Source organism: Procambarus clarkii, chromosome 15 (assembly GCF_040958095.1).
Source record: "Procambarus clarkii isolate CNS0578487 chromosome 15, FALCON_Pclarkii_2.0, whole genome shotgun sequence".
In the NCBI taxonomy this organism is placed as follows: domain Eukaryota; kingdom Metazoa; phylum Arthropoda; class Malacostraca; order Decapoda; family Cambaridae; genus Procambarus; species Procambarus clarkii.
In genome coordinates this window covers 40933750-40954578 of record NC_091164.1, presented here as the reverse complement: position 1 = coordinate 40954578, position 20829 = coordinate 40933750, and the positions used below count along the sequence as shown (strand labels likewise).

General features: G+C 43.5%; 1 long non-coding RNA gene across 1 annotated transcript in view; it reads left to right on the top strand.

The window, feature by feature from the left end:
* Nucleotides 1–20829, top strand: part of LOC138364941 (uncharacterized) — a 508777-nt gene that overhangs the window by 334164 nt on the left and 153784 nt on the right. The window lies entirely within an intron of this gene.

Below are 20829 nucleotides of genomic sequence, written 5' to 3'. Positions count from 1 at the left end.
ATCACGCCCTGTCTCAACATTTTCTGGCACTCCTCCCTGATAATGTTCTTTGCCTGTTCTGGCAACCTCCACTGTCTCGTGTACACAGGCAAATGATCACCAGTTGGAATGGTGTGCTCGATCTTATCAAGGAGACCAATCTGGTCATCCTCTGTCGCAAACAATTTCGGGAATTTTCGTAAAACTCCTCTCAGTGCCTTCCTATCCGCCTGTGCAACATGTTGCAAATCAAGTGCTGAAATTAATTTTTCTATTTCCTCTATGTTCTGTGCAACATTTCTCGTTTCGTATTGTACTTTGGATGGTGTTTTAGTGTTCAACATGTTCAGTGCACTACATTGTGCAGTGACGGCTGGCGTCTCAGCTGACTCATGGTGAAAGATTTCTGTGTCCTCCACCATGGTTCCCTGAGATACCCTATCACCTGCCCTGAAGCGAAAAGTCTTATGTGAAAGATTGACAACTGGAATGAGTGCACCTTTATCGAGCACTACAACTAAGTGATGAGGAATTAATAAACTATCACATCTCCCAGCCACCTGAAGGGTGGTACCTGGTTGTATGTGACGTCCCACGGCTACTTTAATAAATTTAACAGAATGTGGTGGGCAACTCTGTTTGGTCAATGCATGCAATGCGCATGACCTCTTAACTGTGTCTGGAAGAGACTTAAAAATCAATTTTGGATAGTGCGCATTATATTTCAGCTTCCTCTTAATTGAAGCTACAACTGGGGGATGGTTGATCATCTCCACTGGGTAGGAAGTCTGTCCCAACTGCAACCTGCAGTTCCTAGCCCCTTTTTGAGCAGACAAGGAATAATCAAATCGCGACAGAAAATCAGTTCCCATTAAGATGTGACCAGGAAAATCAAGGTTCTCTACGATCGCACATGTGTGAGGCTGCAATTCCCCATCAATCTCAAAATTAACTGTACCTTGACCTACGATCTCAATCTTTTCCCCATTGACTGCTGTTAATGTCTTTGCGCAACGTTGAAGACGTGCATTCTTAAAATTGCTGAAGGCTGACTTTTTAATTACCGTTGCCTGGCTTCCTGTATCAAACAAAAGCTGTCAATCTCACACCTTCCACTTTCACCTCAAAAGTAGGCCTACCATCACTAGGAGCCTGCTTTCATGCTTTCGTAGGAGTGACTTCGCAATCCCTCTGTATATGCCCGCGCTTCCAGCAGGAGTAACACCTCCGCGGATCTCTGTTGGTACCCCGCGCAGGGTGGCTCGAACTTGCAGCTGAGGGCTGCTTCCCGCCTGATGAACCCGCGCCACAGTGACTCGGCTTGGCTCCCTCGCCTTTACTTAACGCCTCTACGTATGGCGACAACTGAGTGCCCGGCGTCTCCGTGCGCATCTGCCTGTCTAAGGCTGTGGCGGCCTGGGGTTGGGGTTGAGGTATGGTGTGGGTGGCCTGGGGTTGGGGTGTGGATGGAGGTTGGGGTTGAGGTATGGTGTGGGTGGCCTCGGGTTGGGGTGTGGATTGAGGTTGGGGTTGAGGTATGGTGTGGGTGACCTCAGGCTGGGGTGTGGATTGAGGTTGGGGTGGGTATGGGGTGGCCTGGGGCTGGAATGGGTATGGGTATGGGTATGGGGTGGCCTGGGGTTGGAATGGGTATGGGTATGGGGTGGCCTGGGGTTGGTATGGGTATGGGGTGGCCTGGGGTTGGTATGGGTATGGGGTGGCCTGGGGTTGGAATGGGTATGGAGTGGCCTGGGGTTGGGGGAAGGGTTGGTATGGGAACTGAGGATGGGGTTGGTATGGGAATTGAGGATGGGGTTGGTATGGGAATTGAGGATGGGGTTGGGGTTGTTGTAGTGACGGATGAGGTGTACCTAGGTGGTCCCCAGTGGTGTCGGAAGAGGTGCTGTCCTCTACACTTCCACTTCCACTCCCACTGGTCCCCACTGACTGGTCATTATCTGGGTTAAACATTTTCTGTGATTCCTGGTGTGCCACGTCTCTTCTAAACTACCCTTTAGTACACCCTCGACCCGGACTCACTACAACCGTGATCTTACACAAATAAAAAAAAATCACAACTCTATTCTAAAAGAAAACTACTAAATTCCCAAAATAGGAAATACAACGATTTATCGAGAGAATCGCTGAAGTGAATCCAATGAATGAGTGTCTGCCCCGCACTCGTGTCTGACCGTGAAATATCCCGCAGTTCTATTGCTGAAACCTAAGTCCTTTACGTAAAAAAAAATCAATCTAATTTATATAAAACAATTTAAATGATAACGCAACTAACGCGCAGCACTCGTGATGGATTAATAAAGAATATTTACTGTACTTGAATACTAAACGCGCTTGAAGTGAGCAGCGTGGCCACTGATGACTGATGGAGCGGGACCAGCTGCGCTGAAAAACTAAGTCCCGCGCTTTTTCGCTTAAACGCTGAAAAATCAAAATTTTTGTTCTGAAGGAAAATAACTAGTTTTACGTTAATAAACCGCTCTAGCGATTAATATAGACACCCAGGACCTATAAATACTTACTAAAAATTGAATTTTTATCAAAAACTGCGCTTTTACTCAATTGCTGGACTCTGCCAATTTTCCTGACTCCGAGGGAAAAATATTCTATCACCCCAAATATCACAAAACTCGTTTAATTCACAAAATTTTGGGTTTCTCGTTCCCAGATATAAATACGGTATTATTTAATACTGACGTTGTATACAGAACAATACTGACACTTCGGGCGGTTTCAACACTCATTAATTCGAATTTTCGTCAAAATCCGAGATTTTCACCTCAAATGGACTCTGACAAAATTACAACACGATTTTCTCGAAAAATAACTAAATTCGGCAAAAATGTAATTATCACTGTTTAATGCTTTACGAACAGAATTACGTCCCTTGCGCGCACTAGAGAGTAATACTGACCCTAGGATATACACAAAACATGAAAATTCGAATTTTCGCCAAAAAGTCAGATTCTAGCCCAAGCTAGACTTAGAAAATTTTCCACCTACGTTTCTACTGAAAACAGAATTCTAAGTCAACAAACACAATTTTACCGTCTTACTGGTAAAAACTAGAAAATATCATCCGCATCGACTGGGGAATCCTAATGACGCCCAGAACATACACGTGACCCACGAATACAAATTAATTACAGTTAACGACTTTCCGACATTGACTTAGCCGAAAACTTATCCCAAAATACTTAGAAATATTCCATGGACAAATAACATTTACACGCAACTACTATCCCTTAAACTCCTTCACTTATCTATCGTGACCGACCAATAGCCCTAAGTCCAGAGGATTAACTACACTCTAGCAACAACGCCTCTGACTTAGACTAATACAACAGGGAATAACAAAACTTAACGTACGCACTTAGCCTAATATGCAAGAAACCGCTAAACACTTGGGAAAATTTTTTAACCGGGGATTGAATTTAGGGGAAAAAATTAACTTCTAGAACAACGAAAATAAACGGAAATTACTTTATAAATTTAAGTATACGTAATTCAAAAATGCACTCGACTTAATCATATAATTGTTCCTACCGGCTCGCCGTACCACACCTAGCCTAGGGGCCACACCGTCTAGGTTCCAACAGAGCGACACGCAGCTTTCAGCAACAATTATGACTAGGGACGACTCAACCTCCACTAAGTGTGCGATCACTTAGTTGTTGAATCGCTGCTAGGTAGGTTACTAGTCCGTCCCTCGGAGGCCGCAACGCCCTTCACGGATTACGTTTTTCCTAGCGTTTTGGGTCGTCTAATAACGCCCTCGGACTATCTACTGGCGTCCCACAGATATATCCGCCCCCGACAGCCCTCAAGGAACTGCTGTTGAGAGTATGGCGGCTCCCAACACCTCTGAATTAATTGCAATGGGTCGAGTATGGTACCCAGTCCAATCAACTCGGAGCAGTCTCCTTTTCAATAAATCTATTTTAACAGCCTAATCTTACTAACTAAACCTTAATCATATCAGCCCGCATGACCCAAGATTCGCCAATCCCCACTCAAACGCACTGTTGTGGGGCGCACTGCTAATCCTGGCCCGCGGCTGTCTCCTTAGCATCCGCGCACGTGTTCGAACGGCTAGACGCGTGAGCCTTTCAACAATTTCAAACAAAATTGTTGAAACCACCGCTGTGCACCATTGTAACACGAGTTTGGGTTCCCTCTCTCTCTACTCTACCTTCTTCACCCTCTACCCGTATTCTTACTTTTTATTCTCTACCAAGGGACTCCAAAACTTTTACCAAAGCCAACTCCACGCCACGTGGTCCTAAGACGATTGACCGACTTAGGATTCTACACCCAGCATGACGTGACCTAGGCTCTGAGCAAACCCTAGAGTCGCCTCTGCTGCCACCACCAGACCAGTAACACAGAGCAATGATCGAGGTCTGGATCGATCACGCTAATTAATCAACCTTGGGGCTTGATCCCCACTAGTAGTTTATAACCTCGGAAACTTGAGTGTGGAATTAATTACACGGGAATGATTCGATGTTAGAATCGGCGCCCAATCCAACTCTACCTCGTGTGGACCACGTGACCAGGACAAGTTTACACATAAAACACATGGAAATAATGAAATGCAAAATATTAACAAATTTAATTTATTAAAAGAAAAACTAAAACAAAATCTAAATATGTTCACTCCCTGTCACTTTAACACTCCCTACTTGACCTGAATGGCAATTGAGACTATTTCTATACATAACCATAGCAACTATACCTCTATGTTTTCCAGCTAAGATGTTGGGCTGGTCTCGGGGAGAGGTAAGATGTTTGACCTCTCCCAGCTGCTTCCGTGACCACACTGATCTGTCCTCGTCTGATCTCGCCCAGACTAGAACATTGTATTGTTCCGCATCGCTTACCCAGTTACTTTAGCAAGGTTAAGTTATAACAATTAACCTCTGTTTGTACTGAATTGATCCAGACTGGTTGAATTATTTTACTTAAATTAAGTTACACAAACATCTAACGGCAAAGCTGTTCCCGATCACAAAAATGGTTATTAAAACTTTGAGAAATACTAGACATGTCAACCCTGCTGACCTATGACCGCCGGTCACTCCGCCTTAAAAGTTAGATCTGATTCGTGACGTCACTGATGGTGACTTAAACTCAATAATTAGAATACTCTTGATATTGTATCCAGTACTATTATACAATACAATTTTAATGCAAAATGAATAAAGGCTAATTTTCTCTAAATTACTGAATACTATAGGATGGTTCATTATACGCAGCTATGAACAAAGCGTCGGTTATTTCCACCGCGAATTCCCCTGGGGGTCAGGTCACCATGCGGGCTCAGCTTCCCATTCTCTTTTGTCGATAAACCACTCTGGATAATTCTTACAACAGCCTAGTTTGTTACAACAGTTACTAACTTTAAACCAGCAGAAACCACTAGAAAACAGGAAGAAATGTTACAAAAGTTTGAGAACCATCTTAACACCCTACAACAGCAACACACTATTACCCAAGACGAAACAGACCAACATAAACTCCTTGATTCTGTCATTATCTCTTCATGTGATTTTCCCCAAGAAACTGACGGAGAAGACTGTGCTGCCATCGTGCTCCAGGAATTGCAGGATAAGATAAGGTATTCAATCCAAACAAGTGATATAAAATCAGCTTATAGAGTGGGTATCAAATCATCTGGTACAAATAACAGGAAAATTCATGTTAAATTAGATAGCTGCTCCCGCAAGTCAGACCTTATCAGAACTGCAGTCTCTAGTAAATCCACTGTTTATATGAATGAATGTCTGACCAAATCTCTTACTTAAACTGCATGGATTCTGCAAAAAATTTCCCTGCAATTAAAAATAGTTTTGTGCGAGATGGTAAAATTATAGTTAGGAAGACTGACACTGGAAAAACCTATGTAACAACCAGTGAAGCTCACATCAATTCTTTCCTGGATGACTGTGGAATAACAGCAGAATAACCTGAATACAAATTATAGTTTCATCTAACTACCAATGTGTACTATAGCTCTGCCTTTCCTTTCAAAAGGTTTTAATTAGATTTTTTAATAATTGTCATCTTTGTTATTCTCTTTTTTTTTACTCTATTTTCATATACTCCATACTCCCTTGTTACATTGTACACTGGCTGTGCATGTGTCCTCTAATATAAACTTTATCATTCAGTGTACCCGAGTGTATTCCTAATTAATTTACCCCATTTTGGTTTAGGGGTCTCTTGAGAAATTAACTATAGTGTAATTATAATATTATAGTAAGCAAGCTATTTGTGTTATAGAATTATTAATTGTTGTTTGATTTGTATTGGTCATCTATTGGAATTAATTATTCTAGTTCATTTTCTTAAGTTCATTCAATTTTTTTTCTTAACTAAGATTTTTTTGGAAATTACCATTATGTTTATATTACTTTAGAATTTTTATTCAACTTTTTCTTTGTTGGTTGCCTAGCCTCTCCACCCTTGCTCCATTGTGCTCTTGGCTTTTCCTGTGTCTCCTAGTGAAAATGATTATTTTCAGTGTACCTGAAAGTACCTTTAAGCAACCTATCTCATTTTGTGTATATTTTTATATATTCTTTTTTCCTATCTAGATCTTTTTTATAATTGTCTTTTTTTGCTTTTTTTTTGTCAAACAGCCCTCTTATGGAAACTAGTATAGACCCAGACCCAAACCTCTTATCTAGTATCTATGACAATCATCACTTTAATGTTCAAAATTGCAGGTATTATACAGCACATGATGTATATAATGTTTTATTGTGTAATCACAATGTTACTGTAATTAACTTGAATGTAAGATCTCTAAGCAAACACTTTGATGATGGTAATGCCCTGATTCAAATAGTTAACAAATTCTCTTTTATTGGGCTTACTGAAACGCGGTTAAAAGAGGATACTACTCAACTCTACAACATACCTAACTACTCAGCTATTCACAACTGTTGTCCTATATAAAAAGGTGGTGGTACTTCTCTTTACTACCACCAAGAATTGACTTGCTTAAAAGTAATTAAAACTAGAGACCCTTGTGGAGAGTATATATTTGCCTGTTTCAGAGTCCAGGGTAGCGATGCTGTCCTGACTGTGAGAGTAGTCTACAGGGTTCCTAACACTGATGTGACTGAATTTTACTCTAACCTTAGAAATCTAATACTAGAGAACAGACTGAACAAAAACCACTTAACTATTTCTGGCGACTTTAACGTTGACCTCTGCGAGCCTGATAAGTAGTAGCGATGACGCTCCAGCATCCCTTTTTTTTCAGGAAAAAGGGGCGACAGACCCCACCGGATTCAACAAACTTTGGAAAAAGGGACGATACGTTCTTAAAGGTTTCTTAAAAGGAAAATTCAATTTTTTTAAAGTTCTTACTGAGAATAAACTCTACGGACAATTTTTGTTTGTTTTCAAAATCGTGCATTTTACAAAAACCATTTTCGGATAAAGCGATCTTAGAAGTTTGTTAAGAATTCTTATGAGGAAAATAATTTCTTACAAGTTTGTTAAGAGTTCTTATGGCAGAAATTCACAATTTTTCAGAGTTTGTGTAATCATAGAAGTTTATTTACAAGTTTATGACTGAAATTTGGAAAAAAGACCATTTTCAAATATTGTCTTAGACATTTTGTTAACCCTTAAACTGCGCAACGCGCCTGCAGGCTCACGTCTGGTTTGCACAACGTGCCTCCGGGTATTTGTATTTTTCACGTTCCAGTCAAAACTCCCGCGGCTACATGGGGTTCACATCAGCTTCCTCAGGGCTCTTGTAAACAGACGCCATCTTTAAAAAAAATCATGGTCCACATTCCCGGGTGTGGGAGCCTCAGTAGTGTGTGAGCAACCAAGGCTGGCGTTCGCAGCATGAGCGCACAGCACTGCTGTTCAGCATGTGACCACAGCATCGTCTAATAATGTCAAAATATATATATAACTTGTATTATTTAGCTATGATAGTGTTATATTAGAGCCTGAGTGTGATAATGACTGGGTACAATGTTCAAATATCAGTGATTCAATGCTGTTCACGATGTTCACAGCGCTAGCCACAGCACCACAGCATTATTTCGTTCAGCTAGGAATCTTCAAATGATTTCTTAGGTTCCTTTTCAAAATAAACGTGTGGTCAATTATTCATTTACAGGAATTAGTGACCAGGATTGTGATAATAGCAGGATTGTGGTTATAATTAGCGTTGAGCGTAGTATTGTGGAAGGAGGAATTTTGATGAGGGAGGATCGAGGGCGAGAACTGAGGTAGCCTCATTGTGTGTGTGTGGCTGCCACTCTTGTTTTGCTCACCATACTAGCTTAGTGGTTCGCTATGGGCAACACACATGTGCATGGGTATATATATTGTGTGTATATAGTGTAAGAACAGCAACAGGAGAATGTTGAGAGGAGCTATTTTGGTGAGGGAGGTGACGTAATCGTAGCGTCGTCTGCTGTGTGATTTTTCATGCAGTGTATGGTGGCCACTGTACTGTTTGGACACAATACCGGCTTACTTGCATAGTTCTGATAAATAAAACATGTAGATAGGTATATAGAACATGTGTAATAAGAACTATAACAATATGGTGGGAGGAGCAATGTTGGCGAGTAAGATGTTGGAGTGAGGGAGACTGGCTGGGTGTGGCTGCTCTCACTCGAGGTGTTCTGAATGTGTTCATGGCCAAATGCTCCTATTGGCCCATACGAGGCAGCTGCTATTGGCCCATACGAGGCAGCTGCTATTGGCCCATACGAGGCAGCTGCTATTGGCCCATACGAGGCAGCTGCTATTGGCCCATTCGAGGCAGCTGCTATTGGCCCATACGAGGCAGCTGCTAATGGCCCATACGGGGCAGCTGCTATTGGCCCATACGGGGCAGCTGCTATTGGCCCATACGAGGCAGCTGCTAATGGCCCATACGGGGCAGCTGCTATTGGCCCATACGGGGCAGCTGCTATTGGCCCATACGAGGCAGCTGCTATTGGCCCATACGAGGCAGCTGCTATTGGCCCATACGGGGCAGCTGCTGTTGGCCCATACGGGGCAGCTGCTATTGGCCCATACGGGGCAGCTGCTATTGGCCCATACGAGGCAGCTGATATTGGCCCATACGAGGCAGCTGCTATTGGCCCATACGAGGCAGCTGCTACTGGCCCATACGAAGCAGCTGCTACGCGGTGTTCTGAATGTGTTGATGGTGAATGTATATAGTGTATGACAGTGTATAGTGTGTAAATAGATTGTATACACAAATTAGCATGATACATAGTAAATATGTGCTGCATATGTGTACACAAGTTTCATGCACGTAACACAGTGTCTACGGACAGTACGGATGTTGTACTGCGATATTATAGTGTACGTGTTCATTATACATTGGATTGGCACATAAAAACAATGAAAATGTATTTGGAAAGGTGCGCAAAAAATGAACGAAAATATATTCTCGGCAACTCGCGCGCCCCGCCCCGAGCGCCCCACCGCCCCCGAGAGCTTACGGCACGGGCGCACGGGGAATGATGATGTCACGCCCCAACTTCCGGACCCCATAGCAGCCAAAGTAAGTACAATTTCGACTTTTTTTTTACATACCCATACTGAGGGAAGGGTTTTTGACACTTTAAAAAGAAAAAATAATTTTTTCCAGAGAATTTATTTCCTGCGCACTGCGGGGGTGTCACATTTGGAGGCAACGCAGTTAAGGGGTTAAGGAAAACAGACATCTTAACAGTAATTTTTAGTTTAATATGCATTTACGGCTGTTTCACCTGTAAAGACCAAAAATTATTCAGAGACCAGTTTAAGCTCAAATTTCATCAGAGTCCAGTTTAAGTCCCAAAATGTGCCAGAGTCCAGTTTATACCAAAAAATAATCAGAGTCCAATTAACGACAGAAAATTAGTCAGAGACCAGTTCATGCCAAAAATTCATCAGAGTTTGGTTGTAGACAGAAATTTGTCAGAGTCCAGTTTAAGCCTGAAAAATTAACAGAGTCCTGTAAAGACCCAAAATTAGTCAGAGTCCTTTTTCAAACCAATTTTCATCAAAGTCTAGTTTATGCCGAAAATTCGTCAGAGTTCACTTTGAAACCAAAATATTTCAGAGTTTTACTTACACCGTCGTTCTTAAAGAGTTCTTATGGGGGAAATTAAAATAATATCAGAGTCCGTTTAAAGACCGAAAAATTAACAGTCTAGTTTGAGCCCAGAAACATTCAGAGACCATTTCCAGACCAAATTTGTTAGAGACCGCATTTTCACTACTAACAGCCCAATTTTAAACAGTCATATTTCAGACATAGTAAATAAGATCCAAATAATTACCGAGTTCTAGCTCCTGTCCCCACCTTAGTCCACTGTTGTATATTCAATACTAACAGTCCGATACCCCCTGAAATTTTAAACAGTCATTTTTCAGACGTAGTAAAATAGATCAAATCAGTAAGCAAGCTCCAGCTCCTGTTCCCACCTTAGTTTATCCCCGTATATTCAATACTAATAATCCAATACCCCTGAAATTTAAGACCCTTATATTTCGTATGTAGTAAATAAGATCCGAACAGTTACCGAGTTCTAGAGAAATTTAAGACCCTTATATTTCGTATGTAGTAAATAAGATCCAAACAATTACTGAGCTCTAGCTCCTGTCCCCCACCTTAGTTCATTTGTATTTCTTCTTTAGTAACAGTCCAATCCCCCAAAATTTTAAATGGGCATATTTCAAACATAGTACAATACGATAATTTAGTTATCGAGCTCCAGCTCTCGTCCTCAGCCTTAGTTCCTTCACGTATCTTCGTTAATAACCCATCAATTTTCCTAAAATTTAAACCCGTCGTACTTCTAAGTAGATAAAGAAAAAATAGTGTTACCAAACTCTAGCTCTTGTCCTCTGTCTTAGTTCTCTCTTGCAAATTCACTACTATCAGTCCAACTCCCCAGAGATTTAAACACCCAACTACATTTTCAGACCCCCTGTAAAATAAATCAAAAGCAAATTACCGAGTTCCAACTCATGTTCTCCGCCTTAGTTGCCTTTAGTATCTAACAAAATCCCTTAAAATGTAAAATTTAGCTATTTCAGATGTAGTAAATAAAGTCTGTGCAGTTACCGAGTTTCAACTTTCGTTCCCTGCTTAGCTCATTTGTACATGTTCTTTATTATCAGACCAAATCCCGTGAGATTTAAGATCACCATATTTCTAACGTAGTAAAAAAAAAACATTCAAGACATTAACATTTCCATTTATGGAAATGTCTCCATTTCCTTTTCCTCTTCCTTAGATCATCAAACATAAATATTTCCGATCAAATCCCTCTCCAGCCTAACTCTTTATCAGAGTAAAACACCTAACCGCACCTGCGTAATTATCTTTTAACTCCCTCCCGCCTTCCTCTTTATCTTCCCCCCCCCCTAACCCCTCCATGCCACATCTCACCCCTTTCCCCTTCTCATCCATGCCTCAAGAAAATTTAAATAATAATTTGCATTCTTTCCCCATATTCTTTCATAGCATATTCTCTGTAAGTTCAGATCAGTACCTAGTCTTACATATTCTCTAGTTCTTTACATAAGACTTAAATGACTATTACCGTGTATCCTATCATATTTTAGCATGACTCGTATGTAAATATACCTAACTCCTTGCTTCCTTCCATTACAAGTCCCCCACATGTTCGCCGCGCATCTCACAACACTTTCTTACTTACATGTTCTAGCATATTTTCTGCGCATCTTGATACCGACGCTTACAATCTCTTTCAATCCTTTACACGTCCCCATATGATCTCCATCTAACTTGCAACACTTTCTTACAATTTTCCTCCATCCCTCCACTACATGTTCTTACCCGTTTATTACATTACCTTCCACGTTCTCTGTTTATCTTTTTGTATTAATTCTTAAACTAGTTGTTTCTGTCATTTAGTAACTATATCATCCTTAACTACAGTACCATGACTAATTCTCAACGCGTTACTACAAAGTATTTAGTAGTTATTCTTCTTTCTTAAAATCTAGGACAATATAAATCATTCTAAGACATCTTCGCGCAATTAAAGATACGCTATGGCAATACACTATGTCATTATCAATATAATGGGCCTCCGACTTCTACATTCAAACTTAGTTTTGTTTTCATTAACCACCAGTCCCATATGGTGACACAGGTTTCCGAAATTGTCCAACACTGTTTGAACCTTTGAAATATCTTTGCCCTGAAACAAAATATCATCGGCATATATGATCGGAGTTACCCCATTTGAGTATCTCTCAGATGCTATCTTATTCATTAGTACATTAAACAGGGTGGGACTCAACACTCCTCCCTGAGGTGTGCCAAGTTCAAAAGACTTCACACCTGACATACAACCTTGATACCACACCTGAGCCTTCCTTTCGTAAAGATAATCCCCTATCCAGCGCAATAATCTCCCTTTAACACCAAGACCAGCTAATTCATATAAAATAACCTCTTTGTTGGCTTTATCAAAAGCTCCTTGTAAATCAATAAAAATTCTATAATAAACATTTTCATTAAAAATAAACAGTAAAAATATAGAGTGTTAATATATATAAATATTTAAGCATACATGTTGGATATACCCATGAGAGTTTGGAAGCTGAGATGAACAGACTGTTGGGTCAATGTCGAAAGAGATTACAACCTCTGAAGGCCTTGGTATGCTGTGGAAAGGGAGTGAGAGTCCCTGTGCTACGAATGATATACTTGAGTACTGTAAGATCTCTTATTTATTATGCTGCACCTGTCATTTCTTGTTTTGGTAAAGGTAGGATGGGCAAGTTGGAGAAGGTACAAAATAAAGCCATGAGAATTATCTTAGGATGCCCAAAAAATGCCATGATTGAGAAAAAGAGGATGGAGTTGAATCTGCAGAGTATTGGGGATAGAATTGTAGAGATAAATATAGCCTCTGCCATTAGATTAATGAGAGGTGGGGGGCTAATGAATTAATCCTCTCGGTTCAAAAGGAGGGTAGTGAACAGTGTATGATGAAGAAGAGAGTATATATGAATAACTTATGTTGTAATGTTATAAAGTATGATGTTAATACGGAGTGTATTGCTGTGCCCCAGAGAAAATTCACACTACCATGGGAGGATTGTAATGCAGATGTAGTAATTACTTCCTTGCAAAAGAAAAAAAGTATGTATGAAATAGGAGAGCTGAGGGCAACATATGATTGTATAATTAGAAAACTGAGTACAGAAAACACTCTACATGTATATTGTGATGGGTCAGTAGCTAGGGATGGGAAGTAAGTAATTATCGAAAGAAGGCACCAAACCGGGAAGGCTATGTAGCACCATCAAATACGAAAATAATCAGAGGGCGCTAAATATCACCAAGGATGCCAATACGAGAACAAAAACGCATAAGGCGAACGATATCAAAAGTATCCGAGTCACCAAGAATTCTATTGAGGGACAAGTGACTGCGAAGAGCGGTCGGAAAGCTAGACACACGCTCGTCCTGGAAGTCAGGACATTCAAGAAGGACATGCACGACCGTAAGAGGGACAATGCAACTAGGACAATAAGGAGCAGGGCGGCGCACCATCAAGTGACCATTGGTTAATCGAGTATGGCCAATACGCAACCTCGCCAGAGCTGTTTCCCATCGCCGGTTACGGTGGTAGGAGGACGGCCACGAGGAAACACAACATTTAAGAGTACGTAGTTTGTTACCAGTTACAGACGACCAAGAAGCCTGCCAACGGATAAGGACGGAGGAATGGATAACCGGGTAAAAGTCGGAATATAGAATACCTTTACGAGAGATGGGACAAGAGCGGACAGCTTCCTTGGCGGCAGCATCCGCACGCTCATTTAAAGACACACCAATATGGCTGGGAACCCAACAAAACTCAACCGACTTAAATTTACTGTGAACAAGAAACAGCCAATGCAGGATCTCGACAACTACTGGATGAACCGGATTAAAAGACCCGAGAGCCATGAGGGCACTACGAGAGTCAACAACAACTACAAAGGAAGACTGACAACGAGAAAGCAGGAGACGAAGAGCATAGAGAATAGCATAAAGCTCCGCTGTAAAGATGCTAGTCTCCGGAGGTAAGCGACACATATAAGTGCGATCAGGAAAAACAACAGAGTAGCCAACACCGTCCGCAGACTTAGACCCATCAGTGAAGACAGAAACGGAGTGGGAGTGAGAAGAAAAGTGCTCAAGGAAAAGGCGTTTTAGAACCGTTGGAGGTGTAAAAGCTTTAGTGATACGGGTCAAGGAAGTACAAAACCGCGGAAGAGGGACTCTCCATGGAGGCAAAGAAGGAACAACACGAGAAGAAACATTAGAAATACGAACGGAAAGAGAATCCTGTAGGCGAGACAACCGGACAGAAAGAGGGGAGGTGGTGAAGAGGAACAGGAACCGCAGGAGGGGTAAAAGTTAAAGCACGACAGAGGCGAGAGGAAGGATGTTGCAAGGACCGCGCAAGATAGCGAAGACAGTAGCGATCACGGCGGTCCTGGAGAGACAGGAAGTCAGTGTCAACATACAAGCTAAGGACGGAAGTCGAACGAAAGGCACCAGAACTGAGGCGCAGCCCAGTATGGTGCAAAGCATCAAGACGGCGAAGAGCAGCAAGAGAAGCAGAAGAGTAAGCAGGGCAACCATAATCAAGCTTAGACAGGACAAGAGAGGAATGCAAAGCAAGGAGAGTGCGCCTATCCGCTCCCTAAGAAGTATGGGACAATACTCGAAGGAGGGTAAGGGCCTTAGAGCACTCAACACGGAGGTAAGAGATATGGGAAGACCAAGACAAACGAGTGTCAAGGAATAACCCCAAAAGCTTTGCGGAATCTTTGTACTCAAGGGGATGACCATAAAGTGACAAAGAGGGATGAAGAACGACTCGTTTCCGAGAAAATGACATGGCACAAGTCTTAGAAGTAGAGAACTTGAAGCCATGATCGGTGGCCCAAGACGACACGGCATCAATCGCAAGTTGAAGCCGGCGTTGAAGGAGAGGCGAATCATCACCCTTGATGGTGAACCTTGATGGACTACCTTGATGGTGAAATATGGATCTCAGAATACAATCTCTTCAGATGTGATAGGAAACACCGGCTTCAGGGTGGGGCAGCCTTTACATCAAAGACACACTTATCTGTACTGAGCTGCTAAACACCTCAAATGATATGGTGGAAGTGCTGATAGTCAAAATAGAGATCCTAAATGTTGTTGTTGTCCTTGTATGTAAGTCGCCGGAGGCAAACTCTCAGCAGTTTAACCCTTCAATTGCGCATCGCATCATATGATGCTTTGACCGACTTGCAGTAAATTGCGCATCGCATCATATGATGCTTTGGAGTACTACGCAAAATTTAAACGGCCCGCGGATACACGGGGTTCACCACACCTTCATCAGGGCTCTTGTAAACAGACGCCATTTAAAAAAAAAAATCGTGGGCCAAACCCCAGGGTGTTAGGGGCCTCAGTATTGAGTGAGCTACCAAGCCTGACGCACGCAGCATGAGCTCACAGCACTGCTGTTCAGCTTGTGACCACAGCATTGCCTACAAATGCCATAATATACTTGTTCATGCTATTATGTAGCGATGATATTATTACAGAAGACCCCTGACTGTGATAAAACTGACCAGGGTTCTGATAATAGCAGGATTGTGGTGATATTTAGCGCTGTGCGCCATGGAGGGAGGCGTCATGTTGTGGGAGGGAGGGTGGGTGGCGATGTCTTCTGACTGTGTGTGGCCACCTTTTATTGACTGCACTCATAATACCAGCTTAGTGGTTCGCTATGGTGAACACAAATGTAGATACTTATATATAACGTGTGTATAGTGTGAGATAACAGCGAGAGTAGGAGGTTGGGAGCCGCCATTTTGGTGAGGGCGGTGGTATCGTCTGCACGACTTATCATGTTGTTTACTGATGACCACGATGGTCTTTGGGCACCATACCAGTTTACTTGTACAAGTATGGTGAATAAAACAGGTAGATATTTATATATAATGTGTGTATATAGCGTAATAACACCACAAACAGTATTTTTGTAGGAGAAATATTAGTGCGTCTGGCCTTGAGGGCGGCCGCCACCAGCTGACTGTGTGAGTAGCTACGTCTCTCTGCTTTTACTCACCATACAAGCTTAGACGCACAGTTATGGTGAACAAAACATGTAAATACTTATATATAACGTCTGTATATAGAAGCAAAAACAGTATGGTGGGTGGAGAATGGTGGCAAGGCAGGTGAGGTGAGGGAGGGAGTGGCAGCCAGTGGCAGCCAGTCACTGCCTGCCACTGCCACTGCCACTCAGCATACCAACTTAGTGGTTTGTCATGGTGAACAAAACATCCAGATATTTATATATAACCTGTGTATATAGTGTAATAACCGACAAAGTATTTGTTCACTGTTTGATGAACATAATTGAATCAACAATACGCACACCATATTTTGGAGTACAGCGATGATTCACTCATTTTATTATATAAATATATCACACTACACACTATTGAATAATATTACAGCAAAAAAACTACGAAAAATCAATCAGAGACATTGAAATAATTAGGTAATTATCTCTTTGTGGAAACTCTGGCCTGACAGCTGGCGATCAACAGACCGCCTGGGACGCACGCTGAGTCAGCGCCTGATTTCTGTCACACTTCCCTGCCCTATAGTGGGCAATATATGCCACTTACGATTTTTTTATTATTTTTCCCGTGATCAGTGAACACAAATTAACAGGTTAGGAAGAAAAAATAATTTTTTTTTTTTTTTTTTGGTATGCGCCTGTGGGTGTCAAATGGTATATAGCTATGCGCCATTTAAGGGTTAAAGACCAACTAATCAAAATAGAGCACTGCTTGGAAAACCTCGCAAGTAAGTAAGTAATTATCAAAAGAAGGCACCAAACCGGGAAGGCTATGTAGCACCATCAAATACGCAAAATAATCAGAGGGCGCTAAATATCACCAAGGATGCCAATACGAGAACAAAAACGCATAAGGCGAACGATATCAAAAGTATCCGAGTCACCAAGAATTCTATCGAGGGACAGGTGACCGCGAGGGGCGGTCGGAAAGCAAGACACACGCTCGTCCTGGAAGTCAGGACATTCAAGAAGGACATGCACGACCGTAAGAGGGACAATGCAACTAGGACAATAAGGAGCAGGGCGGCGCTCCATCAAGTGACCATGGGTTAAGCGAGTATGGCCAATACGCAACCTCGCCAGAGCTGTTTCCCACCGCCGGTTACGGTGGAAGGAGGACGGCCACGAGGAAACACAACATTTAAGAGTACGTAGCTTGTTACCAGTAACAGACAACCAAGAAGCCTGCCAACGGGTAAGGACTGAGGAATGGATAACCGGGTAAAAGTCGGAATACGGAATGCCTTTACGAGAGATGGGACAAGAGCGGACAGCTTCCTTAGCAGCAGCATCCGCACGCTCATTTAAAGACACACCAATATGGCTGGGAACCCAACAAAACTCGACCGACTTAAATTTACTGTGAACGAGAAACAGCCAATGCTGGATCTCGACAACTACAGGATGAACCGGATTAAAGGACCCGAGAGCCATGAGGGCACTACGAGAGTCAACAACAACCACAAAGGAAGACTGACAACGAGAAAGCAGGAGACGAAGAGCATAGAGAATAGCATAAAGTTCCGCTGTAAAGATGCTAGTCTCCGGAGGCAAGCGACACATATAAGTGCGATCAGGAAAAACAACAGAGTAGCCAACACCGTCCGCTGACTTAGACCCATCGGTGAAGACAGAAACGGAGCGGGAGTGAGAAAAAAAGTGCTCGAGGAAAAGGCGTTTTAGAACCGTAGGAGGGGTAAAAGCTTTAGTGATACGGGTCAAGGAAGTACAAAACCGCGGAAGAGGGACCCTCCACGGGGGCAAAGAAGGAACAACACGAGGAGAAACATCAGAAATACGAACGGAGAGAGAATCCTGTAGGCGAGATAACCGGACAGAAAGAGGGAGGTGGTGAAGAGGAACAGGAACCGCAGGAGGGGTAAAAGTTAAAGCACGACAGAGGCGAGAGGAAGGATGTTGCAAGGACCGCGCAAGATAGCGAAGACAGTAGCGATCACGGCGGTCCTGGAGAGACAGGAAGCCAGTGTCAACATATAAGCTAAGGATGGGAGTCGAACGAAAGGCACCAGAACTGAGGCGCAACCCAGTATGGTGCAAAGCATCAAGACGGCGAAGAGTAGAAGGAGAAGCAGACGAGTAAGCAGGGCAACCATAATTGAGCTTAGACAGGACGAGAGAGGAATGTAAAGCAAGGAGAGTGCGCCTATCTGCCCCCCAAGAAGTATGGGACAAGACCCGAAGGAGGGTAAGGGCCTTAGAGCACTCAACACGGAGGTAAGAGATATGGGGAGACCAAGACAAACGAGTGTCAAGGAATAACCCCAAAAGCTTCGCGGAATCTTTGTATTCAAGGGGAGACCATAAAGTGACAAAGAGGGACGAAGAACAACCCGTTTCCGCGTAAAAGTCATGGCACAAGTCTTAGAAGTAGAGAACTTGAAGCCATGACCTGTGGCCCAAGACGACACGGCATCAATTGCAAGTTGAAGCCGGCGTTGAAGGAGAGGCGAATCATCACCCTGACAACAAAGGGTAAGATCATCGACATAGAGAGCGGAGAAGACACCAGAAGGAAGAGAGGAAAGAAGACCATTGAGGGCAACAAGAAAAAGAGTAGTGCTCAGAACACTACCCTGGGGCACACCTTCGTATTGCTGAAAAGAGGGAGAGAGAGCGGTACCAAGGCGCACCCGAAAGGAACGACGAGAGAGGAAGCTGCGGAGAAAGAGAGGGAGATGACCACGAAGGCCAAAAGAATGAAGTTGAGATAGGATATGATAACGCCAAGTGGTGTCGTAAGCCTTTTCTAGGTCAAAAAGGACGGCAACAACGGAGGTCTTCGCAGCAAAAGCAGTACGAATATAGACCTCCAAGTTCACCAGGACATCTGTCGTGCTGCGGCACTTGCGGAAACCAAATTGAGAAGGGGAGAGGAGGTGATGGTGTTCCAGGAACCACATCAGACGAACGTTAACCATACGTTCAAAGAGTTTGCAGACACAACTTGTGAGAGCAATAGGGCGAAAGTCCTTAGGGGAAGTACCCAGAGACCCCGGTTTGCGAACAGGGAGGACAACGGCATCGAGCCAGTCCTCAGGGACTGACGACGACTCCCAGATCCGATTATACAGACTCAGTAAATACTGAGACGTGCTCGGAGGGAGATGGCGAAGCATCTCATAATGAATACCATCGGAGCCCGCCGCCGTAGAACCGCAGAGGGCCAGGGCAGAACGAAGTTCAGAGAGAGAGAAGGGATCATTATAGGGAAGCTGAAGACGAGTGCAGAAATCTAAAGGACGAGACTCAAGGACAGGTTTACGAAGAAGGAAAGATTGGGGAAGATGAAGACCAGAGCTAACAGAAGAAAAGTGGGAACCCAGTTCGGAAGCGACCTGCAACGGGTCCGCCACAAGAGTATCATGGAGGTGAAGGACCGGTGAAACATCGGGAACGAACTTACCCGCTATCTTGCGGATACGCTTCCAGATCTGGGCCAGAGGGGTCTCGGACGTAATTGTTGAGACATAAGATGCCCAACATTCACGTTTAGCCGTACGGATGGCCCTACGGGCCACCGCACTCGCTTTCCGAAAGAAAAGAAAAGAATCGGTCGTCTGCCTACGGCGGTGCCTCTTCCAGGCTGCACGCTTACAGCGGACAGCCCGAGCACAGTCCGCATTCCACCAGGGAACGCACTTCCGTGGACCCCGAGAGGAAGAGCGAGGAATAGAGCGGAGGGCAGCATTGAAGACAGTGTCATGAAAAAGGAGGAGAGCGCGAGAGAGAGGCAGAAGGGAGAGGTCAGGGAGAGCAGCACTGAGAGTAAATAGGGTCCAGTCTGCCTTAGCAAACTGCCACCTAGGGAAAGAGAGGGAAGGGCGAAAAGAGAAAAAGGAAACAAGGATGGGGAAATGATCACTTCCATGGAGGTCATCAAGAACCTGCCACGTGAAATCTAAGTAAAGAGAAGAAGAGCAGAGAGAAAGATCAAGACAAGAAAGGGTGCGAGTTCGAGAGTCCAAATGAGTGGGCTCACCAGAATTCAGAAGAGACAGGGAAGAAGAGAGGAGAAACGGCTCAAGGAGGCGACCCCGGGTATTCGTCAGAACGTCACCCCAAAGAGAATGACGACAATTGAAGTCACCCAGCAGGAGCACAGGCTCCGGCAAGGAGTCTAGGAGGTGTTTCAAATCAGGAAGAGAGAGTGGGACACTCGGGGGGAGATAAATGGAACAAACTGTGTACCATTTCCCCACAAAGATACGAGCAGCAGAACAATGGAGAGGCGAAGGAAAAAGTAAAGGAACAAAGGGAACATCAGCCCGAATCAAGAGAGCAGAAGAATTAGAAGCCCCAGCAATGGCTGGGGGGGGGGAGAGAAAGGAATAGCCACGAAAACGACCAGGACGAGCACCAAGCATTGGCTCCTGGAGACAGACACAAAGGGGCGAAAACTGCGAAACCAGAAGTTGGAGTTCGAGGAAATTGGCGTAATAACCTCGAACGTTCCATTGAAGAATGGACAACGATGAGAAGAGAAAGGACAAAAACAGAGAACAAGGAAGAAACAAAGGCGAAAGACCAACAGAGCACGTTAAAGAATATCAGGGTCGGGATCAGGGTCAGCAAAGTCAGGGTTAGGGGGCATGGGTAAACTGAGCAAAGACGGAGGGAAGGAAACGGGAGAACAGATCAGAGGTGG